The sequence below is a fragment of the Aegilops tauschii genome, chromosome 2 (assembly GCF_002575655.3).
Source record: "Aegilops tauschii subsp. strangulata cultivar AL8/78 chromosome 2, Aet v6.0, whole genome shotgun sequence".
NCBI lineage: Eukaryota > Viridiplantae > Streptophyta > Magnoliopsida > Poales > Poaceae > Aegilops > Aegilops tauschii.
Window position 1 is genome coordinate 649,037,986 of NC_053036.3, and position 13,277 is coordinate 649,051,262.

The 13,277-nt window shown below is 42.8% G+C and overlaps 1 long non-coding RNA gene across 1 annotated transcript; it reads right to left on the reverse strand.

Moving 5' to 3' along the window:
- Positions 1–5,322: 5,322 nt before the first annotated feature.
- Positions 5,323–7,885, reverse strand: LOC120974784 (uncharacterized). The gene is made up of 2 exons (XR_005770121.3): positions 7,659–7,885; positions 5,323–6,386 (listed from the first exon to the last, which is right to left on the reverse strand). It is a non-coding gene; the product is annotated as an uncharacterized lncRNA (long non-coding RNA).
- Between the last annotated feature and the right edge of the window lie 5,392 nt (positions 7,886–13,277).

The window sequence follows — 13,277 nt, forward strand, 5'->3', positions numbered from 1 at the left end:
CAGTGGTTGAACTGCTTGCTTTACATTATTTTCAGATAAAACCAAATATACCCAATACAGACCCATAGACTGAAAAGATGATGAAACTTGTAGAGTTTTTTTTGTACTCACCTGTTAGAATGCAAGTTGGGTGCTTGTTGTTCATGCACCGCACAAATGTATCGAACAACCACTTGAATGACTTTGCATCTTCATCTCTGATCAGGGCAACCGCAAATATTGTTGACTGCAAGTGATGGTTTGTTCCAACAAACACTCCCAGAGGCATATGAAATCTGTTGGTCTTGTAAGTTGTGTCGAATGTTACGCAATCGCCAAAGTCTTGATACGCTCCTCGGCAGCTTGCATTGGACCAGAATTTTTTTTAATTGACTTGTCCTTGTCTACTTGTATGTCATAGAAAAACTCATCATTGATTGCCTTCATGTATTTGAAGAATGAAACAAGTTTCAATACATCATCCAAATCATCTTTCCTTGCATTCATGGCTTTCCTGCAAATTACACGCAAACATACATTTGTTATTCTTGCTAGCAAAGGGTTGTAACTTAGGATGCTATGTACATTGCAGTATGTGGATGTTTGAATACTTACTGGTTTAGTAGGTCTCGTCCAGTCATGCTTAGGAAGTAGCTTCCATCTTCATTTTCAGATATCATGGACATGATTGTTGTGTGCTTGACATCATGGTACTGCAGGAGCTTTACATACTCCAAAATAGTGGGGTCATAATTCTTGTGTGAGTGCAAGAATACCAGCATGTCATCAGTCTGCATGAGTTGGTGGTTATGATTGTACTCAATGTCCACTGCCACGCATGTGTTATCCTCCAGGACCTTCACCCTCATTCTTGCATTGCAGCCTGTCCTCTGCGATGTTTTGTTTCGCTGCCTGTCAGCCTCTAAACAAAAGTTGTGTGTTTCCCTTGGAACGCGCAAACAAAATACTTGTGATTGTCATTCCCTCCCGTCTTCCTGATTCCAAAACCAGCGTGTCTGGCGTATCTGTTATAAAATTCCCTTCCTTTTTCTACATCTTGGAATCGCATCTTTAGTCTTGGTATTAGATAATCCGGGAGATCCGGCATCTGCAGAAAAAGAAAAAATAATCCAAACGGCACGTTAAAATGCAGTTTATGAACTTGTTATCCTGGAGGGAGCAGAAAATTTGCAGATAATACAAGATGCGTACATAAATACCTAAATTTTTGTTTCACTTATGTGCGTGTATGATCGCAACTCCACCGGAGTCTGCTGCTGGCCCTCTGGGATGGGGCACGGCTGAGTTATCATAGCAGGATGCAGGAGTGGATCACGAGGAGGAAGGAGGGCTGAAGATGGCCTCTCTTTTGTTTGCGTCCTTTTTGCTTGAGGTGGTTGTGGAGGTATTGCGATCCTAGTTTTGGTTTGTTCTCTTGTTTTGTGAAGCAATCCATCTACCTTATGTCCCGTACAATTCTGAGTTGTAGCAGCAGCAGCATCCAACGGTGGTAGTGTGCAGAGCACTCTTCTCCGTGTGTGTGTTCCTGTTGGATTTGTCCTGGGATCCGGTTTAGTTGCTTCCCTTTGGCATCAACGAGGCACATCAGGATAACCTCCAGAGTTACACGCAGGACTTGAGCTAACCCCCTCCTCCATCGGCGTGCTTGGAGTCTGCTGGTGGATACAAAGAATCCGTGTGGGATTTCCGGCGTCACCCCAATTAGGTGGAGGCGCGAAGTTGTGCGGATAAGGCTGTGACCCAGCATCTTGGAAGTCTCCCTGTGTTTCGGGTGTCATCCATTTTTGGTCTGGAGCAGGTTGGCAATGTTGTTGCTGCGTTTGAGGTGTGACCCATTGAGGGGGTGGTGCAACGCGTACAGTCTTAGGATTGTGTACTTGCTGCTGGGAACTTCTTAGCTTCTTGATGCGTCTCGCGTCTAGCTGCCATAAACGAAAAAATGTTTATTAGTACACAAGTTACATCTGCCTATACCTTTGTAACTAAACTGAGCATTATTCACAGCCTGAACTTCTCATATATAAAGTGGTGTTCATGTACATATTATTTCCCTAGGACAGGTATCACACTCTGAACTGAGGTGAGCATCTGCCAATACTTTTGTACCTGAACTGAGCACCCTTCACAAAATGAACCTCACATTCTGTTAATTCTACACTATTTTTGATTTCTTATGTACTTGGACTGAGCACTCTCCACATACTAAACTTCTTGCTTGCAAAGGGGAAATACTGTCTACAGTTAAAAAAACCTGACCTTCATGAGTTTGAATGGTTGAACCACTAGTGCATACCAACCTGACCTTCATGTGATCACATGTATGTTTTATTTTCCTTTTATTTTTTGCACACAACTAGATACATACCAACCTGAACTCTAGCACACTTAATAGTTGAACTTCACATGGCTTTTCACATATGAATGCAGGCAGATTTTCTAATGTTTGCAGCCTGGACTGGGGCTCAAACACTACCTGAACTTCTCATATGAATGCAGACAGATTTCCAAATGTTTGCCGCCTGGGCTGAGGCTCACACACTATCAGAAATTCACGTGGCTGTAAGAAAATAACAGACAGAAGGAAGTTCAACCATACCCTGGCTAGAAGTTCGGCCAACCTTTTTCCAGTAGTAGATAGGCCACTTTGAGAGCAATTCGTCGGGGAGCTAGGAGAGGAATTCCATGGCAATCCATGTCTTGCAGAGGGCGCGAAGTTCATCTGCACGAAGCAAGAAGGTCAGACAAGCCAAGATTGAAGAAGAAGGCAACAAGTGGGAGGAAGTTCATGTACTGTTGCTAAATTTGAAGGCGCTGCTGATGCCGACTCTGCCGAGGAGTTGCTCCATTGGCCGCGCCGTTCGCCATAGCTTGCGTCGGGGCCGTCAGCTGGTCTGCCAAGGCGTTGGGCGGTGAGGATGGAACGAGGATGCGACTTCCGGAAGTCCATGGCGGCTTCGCCGCGTCCAGGCGACGCGGGCTCCCTCGCGCCGGCGTCCGCCGTCGCTCGCTCGCCCGCGCCAGTGGTCGGCCAGGAGGTGGGACAGAGGTGTGGCGGCGGATCCGGTTGACCAGGAGCTGGAGACGGAGGGGAGGCGCCGGATCCGGCCGACGAGGAGATGGAGACGGCGGCAAACAATGGGGGAGGACGGGGATCGAGGGTAGGAGCGCGAGGAGGGGGGCTGGGGCGGCTCGGATCGGGGGAGGATCAGGTCGGGGCGGCCTCGGGATCCCGTGGGTCGGGCCGGTGGCAGTTCAGAAGTTCGGGAAGGCAGTGTCGGGCCCTTATAGGGGCTGCTGTGATCCAAATAACTATTCTAATCCTGGGATTAGAATAGTGCTGTCCTATATATATAGGGAAAATCCATCCTACCACCCGGTGGTAGTTACCCCATATGTCTCATATACTACCATGTGGTACTATATATACTACTTTATTATTTTAAATATATTCGTATACTATATCTAAAATATTTCAAAGCAAGTTACATGAAAAAATTGCACATGAGCCCATAGTTTTTGTTATATTTGTGAAATACGTATGTATTTGTACGTAAAAAAGAGCATACTCAAAATATGGTATATACTTCCTAAAAATTAATATATATACACTACCTAATCATTGTTATATACTACATACTACACGTGCATACTCTCGATTTCGACAGATACTACATACAACATACAAAACGCAAGTGGTGATAACTACCACTGCTTGTAGGAAACATTTGTCTCATATATATATATATATATATATATATATCGCGCTATTCGTCACCCTGGATGAGGAATTCTTATTCCTCACCCCAGCCACCCCACGGCCAGAATTTCAAAACGTAAGAAATAAAAACACCCGATGTAAGATTACAACAGGAAGAAAGAAACGTACTACTATGGAGCACTGCCGTAAGAAATAAGGGTTGTGAGGTAAATTTTTCTCACGCATGCAAAGTAAGTTACGGCACATGCAAACAATGTTTGGAGACTGGACCACTGCCGAAAGAAAACAATAGGTTTGCGAGGTAAATTTACCTCGCCGACTATACTACCTCTATCTGCACGAGCTCCATGCATCGCAAGACCCTTTCTATCTGCATCTGATCGTCTTCTTTAAAAAGATATTTTCTGCTTCGAGAAAACAACGAGATAGTGATGCATACTCTCTCCTTTTTACCTCTATTTTTATCTAGACCTGTTCATTAGGCGCCATGGATTTGATGTAGTAAATTCTCATTTGGAAATTTATTTGGAGGTACCATTTATGGAATTGCATCCTCGATTATTCAAAAGTTATTTCCTCGACTAGTGACTGAAATTTCCAACGATAACCTCCATTGACTTCTTTAATATATATATGGAGTAGTTTTACCTCGAAGCGCCTAGCGCCGAACTATATTGAAATAGAGGGAATAATTTATAGATCATCTCTAAGAAACATGGAGCTAGTATTTACAGGGTCAGCTCTTGAGAAAAACAGAACTGGAACTCTACTCATAACCTCAGAGCTGATTACACAACACTCCAGAGAGAACTCCAATACAGTCCGAGTAGGGAGAAAGCAACAAAAATATGATTCAGAAAGAAGACAACCCGCCTGCAGCTCTCCTAGATTGAAACTCCTCTCAGCATAACTGTGCTGTCAAAGATCTTTGTGTTTTTCCATATTTTCAAATGTATTAATATCTGTCTACTGTTATTAGGGTACTTATAGATGAGCTACCTACAGTGTAAAAAATGATTAGTATAGGAAGCAAGTTGCAACTGTTCTGGCATTACACATCATTTATCAAAAATATGTTCTCTTTTAGTCTTTCAGATACCTTTACAGAGACTCAAATCACGAATGCTACGAACGAAAATAACAGCACGTGATTCAAGTTATAAACAATATGTTCTCTGACATGTACCACCTGCTTTAGTAGTGTAGATTGTAGAAAATGAGCAGATAGTAGTACAATTCAGTTTCTTTCAAAAATATTTTGGTTTCAGACCAACAATTCAATTATTTTTTGCAGAAGAATGGCTTGTCTAAAAACACAGGGTGCTAGGAGCTTGGTGAATAGGGGGTGCTATATCTAAAATGCGGTGAATAAAACGGAACATGCAGTAAGATAGGAGCTTAGTGAATCATTACTGTTGTAATAAAGGAGCTACAAAATTCTCAGATATAGGTCGGAATGTTACTGTAAAAAGATAGTAGATTAAGGCAAGTAGATTCAAAGAAAATGTTTTGATCGAACTAAATATAAAGCTTCTCCCATTAGGTGGATTGATGATATTTACTTCAATCAGAATTATCCGAGAGGATTCATCCAAAATTCCAAATACTACAAGAACTTGTGATAGGGTGATTAATCACATAAAGCCTATATGCACATGGAAAGAAGTATGCTCCAGACTGCAATATAGCAAATTCAATCTCCATACTCTCATAGAACTAATGATTACATGTACTACTTTCCAGAATAGAGTTTAGGCATGTACGATAACCAATCAAGGTTCTTTCTGAAAGACACCAATCAAGGTTCTGGAGGTGTTGGACATCTGATCGAAGCCTGACTACTTTGTTCTCTACGACCTGTTGAACAACGTCAGATGGAAGAGTTTGCCTACAGAAGTCACACTTTCACGAAGTGTGTACAAATCTAAAAGACATATAAGATGTGCGAGTACAGTACCGACATTTATCTAACTGACCTTTAATTTGCCTTTGATCAGTCCAAACCAATGGTATGGCATGGTACTAGTAGTGCACTACTAAACAACCTACAATCAATAGAGACAGAGATTTTTTTTCCTATAAAACCAATAAAAAGTGCAGGTTTTAAGGAGAAAAAGACTTCTCTCCCAGATAGAAAAAGAGCGGAGCTCAGTTTCCTCCTCTCCTTTCTGTGATAATTTTAATTAGACCTATATGACCTTAATAGCCCTTGCACACTCATCATTACCATTATGAGAAGTTCAATCCTTATTGTCAGTGTATGTTCTTTAACACAATAGCTGGGGTTAAACTAGGTGACTGTTTTTACTGAATCAAGAACAGTATTCTGAACGTACTTTATTTTACTCTCACAATCTAGGAATTTTTTAAACAATTGATCAAATACATTGTCAAGGAGGACCTAAAAATAATATGAATGAACTTGCTCAGTAAAATGGCAAGGATTGCATCTTACTGGGTATGCTTTTCTTCTTCCAGAATACATCTGCACACTTGCAGGGTGCAAAACTTCACTTGTCTGAATGGAAAACACCTCCAGCAGATTATTGCACTTGAAATGAAAATAGCGAGAAGAGGTTTATTCATTGCTTCTATGGTACGACTAGCAGCTCCTGAAACACATAATCATGCATCTTCATTCTGAAGCACATAATCATGCATCTTCATTCTGAAACACGTAATCATCCAAGGAGTAGCTGTTAGTCACACAAATGCTAGTGTAACCTCAAGTTCATTGGATGTCATTCTGAATAAAGAGAATAGGAGCATGCCCAGCTATATCGTTCTGTCCAGTGTCTATCAACAGATCAAAAGTAGAAATAAATAGGTACTTAACCATTCATTACTCGACTGAAGCACAATGTAAAAAAAATGATAACCAAACCTGAAAAACTTCAGTGTACTGCAGGTGTATGTAGTGTTTTCATAGAGTTGACAAAGAGCTACGAATGTACCATGAATTGGAAATAGAAAACGTGATCCTGCATCCTAATTTTTTTTGTAGTTGCTACCATATCTCACTAGTGTTCTGGACTGCACCTAGAGAAAAGTTCTGAAGCCTTCCACAGATACCCTCAACAACTTCCGGTCAAAGTGAAAATCCATAATTTTATGACGACGATTAAAGTTTAAGAAAAGTCACATTTGTGTCCTTTAGCAATATGAGGTAACCGAAAGGTTCAAATTTTGATCAATTCAAGGTATGATCAGCCCCAATGGCAGTGCTTCGACGAACTGAACTATCAGCAAGGCAATGATATTGTGCATTGAGATCACGGTTACTCGGGCTTAAATGATTTGTGCTTCTTATTGGGGTGCCACCCTTCCCGGTTTCTTACTATGCCTTCTTGTGCAGCAGAGCAGATTCACAATGATTGGATGGTCAACCTAATACAGTAGCAGCACCCCGATTCGATTCTAAGTTTAAATGGCCGGACATGGTACTTTTCAGTAGCAGGGGACAGTCCAATTCATTCAAAATAGTGGAGCTCCAAGGAAAAAAGATGGAGTTTATTCATAATAAAGAAGAAACATGGCTATTTATTAGAACATGCAACATATGGGGACTCTAAACGGAGGATTCATCAGACACAAACTGCTGAATGTAAACTATTTATTGAAAATAGGAGCTTAGTAGGAGGGGAGCATCTGTAGGCTAGATCTAAAGAGAAGCTCTTGATTTGTCCTCAACATCAAATCCGGTGAAGGCCCATACTAAAATTTGTGCAGCCAAATTGAAACGAGTAAAACTTCATGTACGGATGCAACAACCTGCGCCGAATCTGAGAAAGGCCAAGACCTAGCACCATAGCAGCCGCCGCATCTGGCAAGTCAATACGCCTAAGTTCCATAGGGAAAGTAGAATTCTAGATTGGGAGAGACGGGAGGAGAAATACAGGGGCATAAATCTTGGCAATGCATCAGAGTGTCGAGAGCTCACCGTGACGCCGTCGTAGACCGCTATTGCCGGCGCAGAGCGGTGCAGCCCCGCAGCACTGCCTTGAGGAACCCAGAGAGTTCACCACACCGCCGAGGCCACCACTGCCACCGAGCACCACGGGATGAAACTTCAACGCCATCACCAACCACGGCACCGCCCAAGACCTAGGCAGCTACCCCACCCATGGCGCCGCCGTGCGCCGCCGATACTCCCGATACGGTTCGCAACTCTTCTAAAAAAAATAGTTTGCAGCAGTTTAGAAAAGGATGGGGAGGTGGGGTTGTGTTCGAGTCAACGGTTGAAACGTAAAATTACTTCAACCTCAATATAATTTTCCAGCGAGGGATAGCGGGCTATCTTTTCCCCAATCGCAAAACGGTGCCTGGAGCCATGGTCTGGCTCGGTCGGTCGACCGGGGTGAAGAATTATTTATTCTTCACCCTGGGTTATTAATAGAGTTTATATATATATATATATATATAAGCACTCTACAAAATTATTTAAAAAATGGCATGAAGTATTTGAAAAATGTTAATCAATCATTTGGATAATGTTGAACAATTATTTGAAAATTGTTGAACAAGTATTTGAAAAATGTAATCAAGCATTTGAAAATGTTGAACAAATATTCGAGAAATGTTGAATAAGTATTTTAAAAATGTTGAACAAGTATTTCAAAAAATGCTAATAAAGCATTCAGAAAATGTTGAACAAGTATTTGAAAAATGTTAATAGAGCTTTCAGAAAATGCTGAACGTGTCTAGAAAATTGTTGTACATGTATTTCAAAAATTGTGAACTTTTTTTCTCACGTATATAAAAATGATAATTTGGAAAAAAAACTGTCGAACAAGTATTTGGAAAATATTAAATAAGCATTTAGGAAATGTTAATTGTGTATAGAAAAAACGTTGACAGTCTATTAGAAAATGATGAAAAAAATTTGATCGTGCATATAAAAATATTAATCACGCATTTGAAAAGCATTGAAAAAATGTTTAAATTATGTTAATCAAGCGTTTCAAAAATGTCAAATGTATGTACAAAAAATGTTGACATGTATTCATCCTTTTTTTTAACTGTTAATCAAGCATTTGAAAAAAAGTTGAAAAGTGTGTATAACAAAAATGTAGATCAAGTATTCAAGAAATGTTACTGTTATATTTGAAAAATGTTAATCTAGCATTTGAAAAAATTTTATTAGAAAAAAAATTCTTGGTAAGCTGCCAAGAAAAATTACAATAAAAAGTGTGTATTAGAAAAAATGTTGACCATGTATTAAAGAAATGTTAAATTTGTACTAGAAACCTGTTAAACGTGTATTAGAAAAATGTTGCAGAGATATACAAAAAATGTATAATGAAAAAAAAGTATAAAAAAATGAAACCGGAAAATAAAAAATAAGTCAAAAAAAAAAAAAAACCAACTGCAAAAAGAATGAAAATTATAAAGAAAACTTGTGAAATCCAAGAAGGAAAATAAATAATAAATAAAAAAGAACGAAAAGCAAAAAATCAATGAAAACCGAAAAAACAAAGAAATAAAAACAAAGAAAAAAAAACCAGTGAAAACCGGGCAAGAAAGGAAGAAAACCGATGAAAAGCAAAGAAAAGAGAAAAAAAAAAGTGAGAGAAGCCAAATGGTTAACAACGCGCGTCGGTAGCTAGGTGACCATGGTTTGATTCCTCGTTTCTTCCTTCTTCCCGATGTTTGAAGTATCTACGTGTTATATGGGCCGGTGCTGAGGCGAGCTCTGTTTCCGGTCCATTTTGACAGCTCGAGTTTTCTGTTTCTTTTGGTTCTTCCTAGAATTTGGTCTGTTATTTTATTTCGCTTTCTCCAAAACATTAACATTTTCCCTCAAAAAGGATTTTTGGAACAAGTAAACAGTTTTCTAAAATGGAAACGTTATTTTAAAATTTAAAAATATTTTGTGTAAAACCATGAAAATTGTTTTTAAAAAATTGTGAACAATTTTGATTTTTTTGACATAATACGTACAGCCATATGGTCATTGCTGTACAATGTTAATCGGCGGTCAATCGATGTTATGGGCGTCCTTTCAATTTTGGAAGCCTGAAACCGATTGAGGTAGCACTGCACATTGAGCTGCACTTGTTTCGTGCAAACTCAATGAGCGTGTTGGCGCGCATGTGCGGCGTAAGTACGTGTAGCCTAATGAGTGTGTTGAATGCATGCTCTGTCAAGACAGCTCGGCGCAGTATTTTTCTTCTAGGAAAACAAATGACAAACTCTCTATTTTTTAATGGAAAGAGGAAAAAATGTGAATAAATAGGCAATTACGAACATGGTTTTCAGAAACAATGTTGACCTCAGTTTAAATGATGAAAGATATGTCTTGAAAACAAATCATGTACTACAAAATATGAATCCCAGAACATGGGGCCGCAAACTGGGCTGGACCATAATGCAATGCAACAGAAAGAGTGGACGCAAAGGCTAAGGCCAGGTCCCGACAGTACCATTCCATCCAAACTTGCGGAACAGAGGAATAGCCCGACCCCTGCGTCCCTCGCAGAGGCGACTCGAGGAAACCCTCGCCCCACCGGCCGCCAGCCTTCCCCTCCCTCCTCTCTCCCTCACCGCCGCCGTGGGTCTCTGCCGGGCCGGTAGAGACCCATGGCGGTGGGGCCTTTCTTAGGCGCGGTTCCCCTACATCCCTGGCGTGGGCGTGGCTCCGGTCTGGCGGGTTCTTGGTGGCGTGGTGCTGCGAGGCTCCGGCGGCGGCGCGGCTCCTGTCCGGGCATGATGGGGTGCACTCTGCCCAGTGGTGCGCCCTGGCGTGCGGCGACACATGGGGCTGCCGATCCCCACGATCTGGATCGTGATCTTGGTGGGTTGGTGGAGTTCGGCCCATGGATGCGGTCGGGCGACGGCGGGTTGGATCGGGGTGGCGTGGGGACCTGCTGCCGTGAATAAAGGGGATGGTCCTCATGCTCCTCTCGCATCACGACAACATCCTGCATGATCGGTCTTCCTCGATTTGGTCATCGACGTGTTCCGGAACTGCTGTCGGAGATCTTGCCGAAGATATCTGAATCGGCTAGAATTCGGTCTTGCACGTCCACTTCGGCCTACATTCTATGAGGCATGACACGAAGCTCTATTGTTTGTTGACGTCATGAAACATGTCGGCTTCTCTATTTCTACGGTGTAGACAATTGTGAAGAATCTCATGTGACTGAGATCGGATTATCAGTTAGACGGACGGGGCCTTCGAGGTGACGGAGTCAGCCGGGTTTTTTGTGTGTGTGTAGGTGTTTGATAACTCTCAAGAGTAGCAGTGTCAAGTGGGGGCGGCAGCACGGGAGGAATTCATTTTTTATGGTGCTCCTCGGGTGCCGAGCCGGGACTTTCAGGGTGAAAACCTAAGGTCTGGCTTTCATTGGTTGTGCCTGGCAATTGCCTTGTTGAAGGAATTATTTTGAGAGTTCGAACTTCTCCTGGATGAAAACCTAAGATCTTGGATCAGGCAACGACGACGCTTGTGCACTGTTTTCTACTCGGAGGCGTTGATTTTGGAGACCTTTTATGTTTTTCGTGTGTTGTATTAGGTGGTGCGTGGTGGTTTGTGTGCGGTTGCTCAAAGGAGTTGATCACTTGTCTTTTTCCTCTCTTTTAAATTTTTTCTTTAGCTGTGTGCATTCTGGATGTTATTGCGACATCTTGTAGATGCAATGGCTGGCTGTAATTGGTATCTTCGCGATATTAATATATTCTTTTTTAAAATAAAATAAAATAAGGTCATGTTCGTTTTTTTTCACAAAGGAAAAACCTGAAAGTAATGAACGCCAAAGTAATGCATGCATTCCTCGTGCATCCCACGCAACAAATGGATATAATTGATTTCGTGTCAAACATACAACGTTCCTTCCTAAAAAAAGAAGGAAAAAAAAATGTGTTTCCCATATATGGCAGGCACTGAATATGGATCGATCTGCAGTTATTAGCGAAACAGATTTGCTGCCTGCATGCATATGCATTCCCCTCGTCCCTCGATCCCCATCAACTAAAATCATCTTCATGCTAAAAGAAAAAACCATCACGCTGTGCGTTCCCAAGAGCAATTTCTTCAGGGATCGATGGACTGGTGCAGTATGATGAGTATATCTGACATGCATGTATGGAGTAGATTCAATTCAACGAAGGAACACATGCATCATCGACTTGGACTAGGTAGAGCGCAGCAGCAGGAGGATCGACCGATTGCTAGGGCTATGGCTATGGCTATGGCTTGCAGTAGCAGCCCCTGGCGGTGGCGATGTAGACGCAGCGGCCGCCGCCGCAGCCGTTGTAGTGGCAGGCATCGCTGCAGGCGCGGTTCTGGGCCGCGTCCGCCGGGTCGCACAGCGCCTCCACGAACGTCTTCCCGCACCCGTGGTCCGACGCGTAGTCACCCACCCACGCACACCCTAGAATACGCACGCAGTGCAAATCGGTCAGCAGGCCTGCCGCCGCCGCGCGCTCCAAGAGAAAACAGCCAGCCGGGGCGCGTGAGGTTTTACTTACTTGTAACCGTGGCGAGAGAGGCCACGATGAGGAGGAGGAGCACGCCGGAGACGTCGCGCGCCGCCGCCCTGTAGCCGCACGCCATTGCTTGGTTTGGGGATCGGTCGGTGCAGCTTGGCTGGTGCTCCACTATATATGATTTGTAGGGAGCTTGCCGTGATCTGACACGAACCAATCGAGATTACTAGCTAGCTACCAAATCCAAGTTGAGCAGAACAAGGGGATGGGATGGGCCGGGGAGACCTTTCATGTTGATCCATGGGTGTATGATGGAATGAACTTGGCGAATTAATTCATTCCAAAAATAACCTATTATGGCGAGGAGTAATTAGTAGCCTATTATTGCCATCGACGTCAATCCTTCCTTGGGTTCTCTATAAGCTCTTGAGGAAGTTACTAAAAGGTGAGACACGTGGCACTACAGCAGAAAAGACACAACTGGTGGCATCAACACCCATTTCATATTCCCCCGCAAAAAACAAAAACAAAAAAACACCCATTTCATATTTGCACAACTCATACGTACGCTACATTGCATTGCTCCGTCTCAAAACCGTCTCGCTCCTCCCGTACCGATGGAAAGAAGCGAAACCGCCCGCCCTTGGCGCCTCCATTTGCCGTTGTCTCCGGCGGCTCTCCTTCCCGTTCAATGAACCCCATGCGCAAGGGGTTTATTAGTGGTAGTTTTAGGACTAGCTTGCTTATTAGGTTTTGCCTGACCATGGCTTCTTCTTTAGTGGTGGTGACGATGACGGTAAATGAAGTGCCTCTATGGTCAATCTGGTAGGTTTGTTGGTCAAGCATGGTTGACGAGGCACATTGTGCTCCGATCCTACCGTTGTGAGGTGCTTTGCATTGGCACTATGGTATGGATTGGTGGCCTTATTCCGGATGCAACAGGGTTGTTGGTGTTGTCTTGTTCAAGGACGATGGTAGTGACCTTATCTGGAAGATTTTCGGCTTGGTATGTCTTTGGCGGTTTTAGGAATGTGGCTTCAGGTCTACTCTGTGACCGTGTCGATGGGCCTGGGAGCGTGGGGAAGATCTACGACCGACAAAGCCACAAAGTCTCAGGCCGCACGACGGCCTA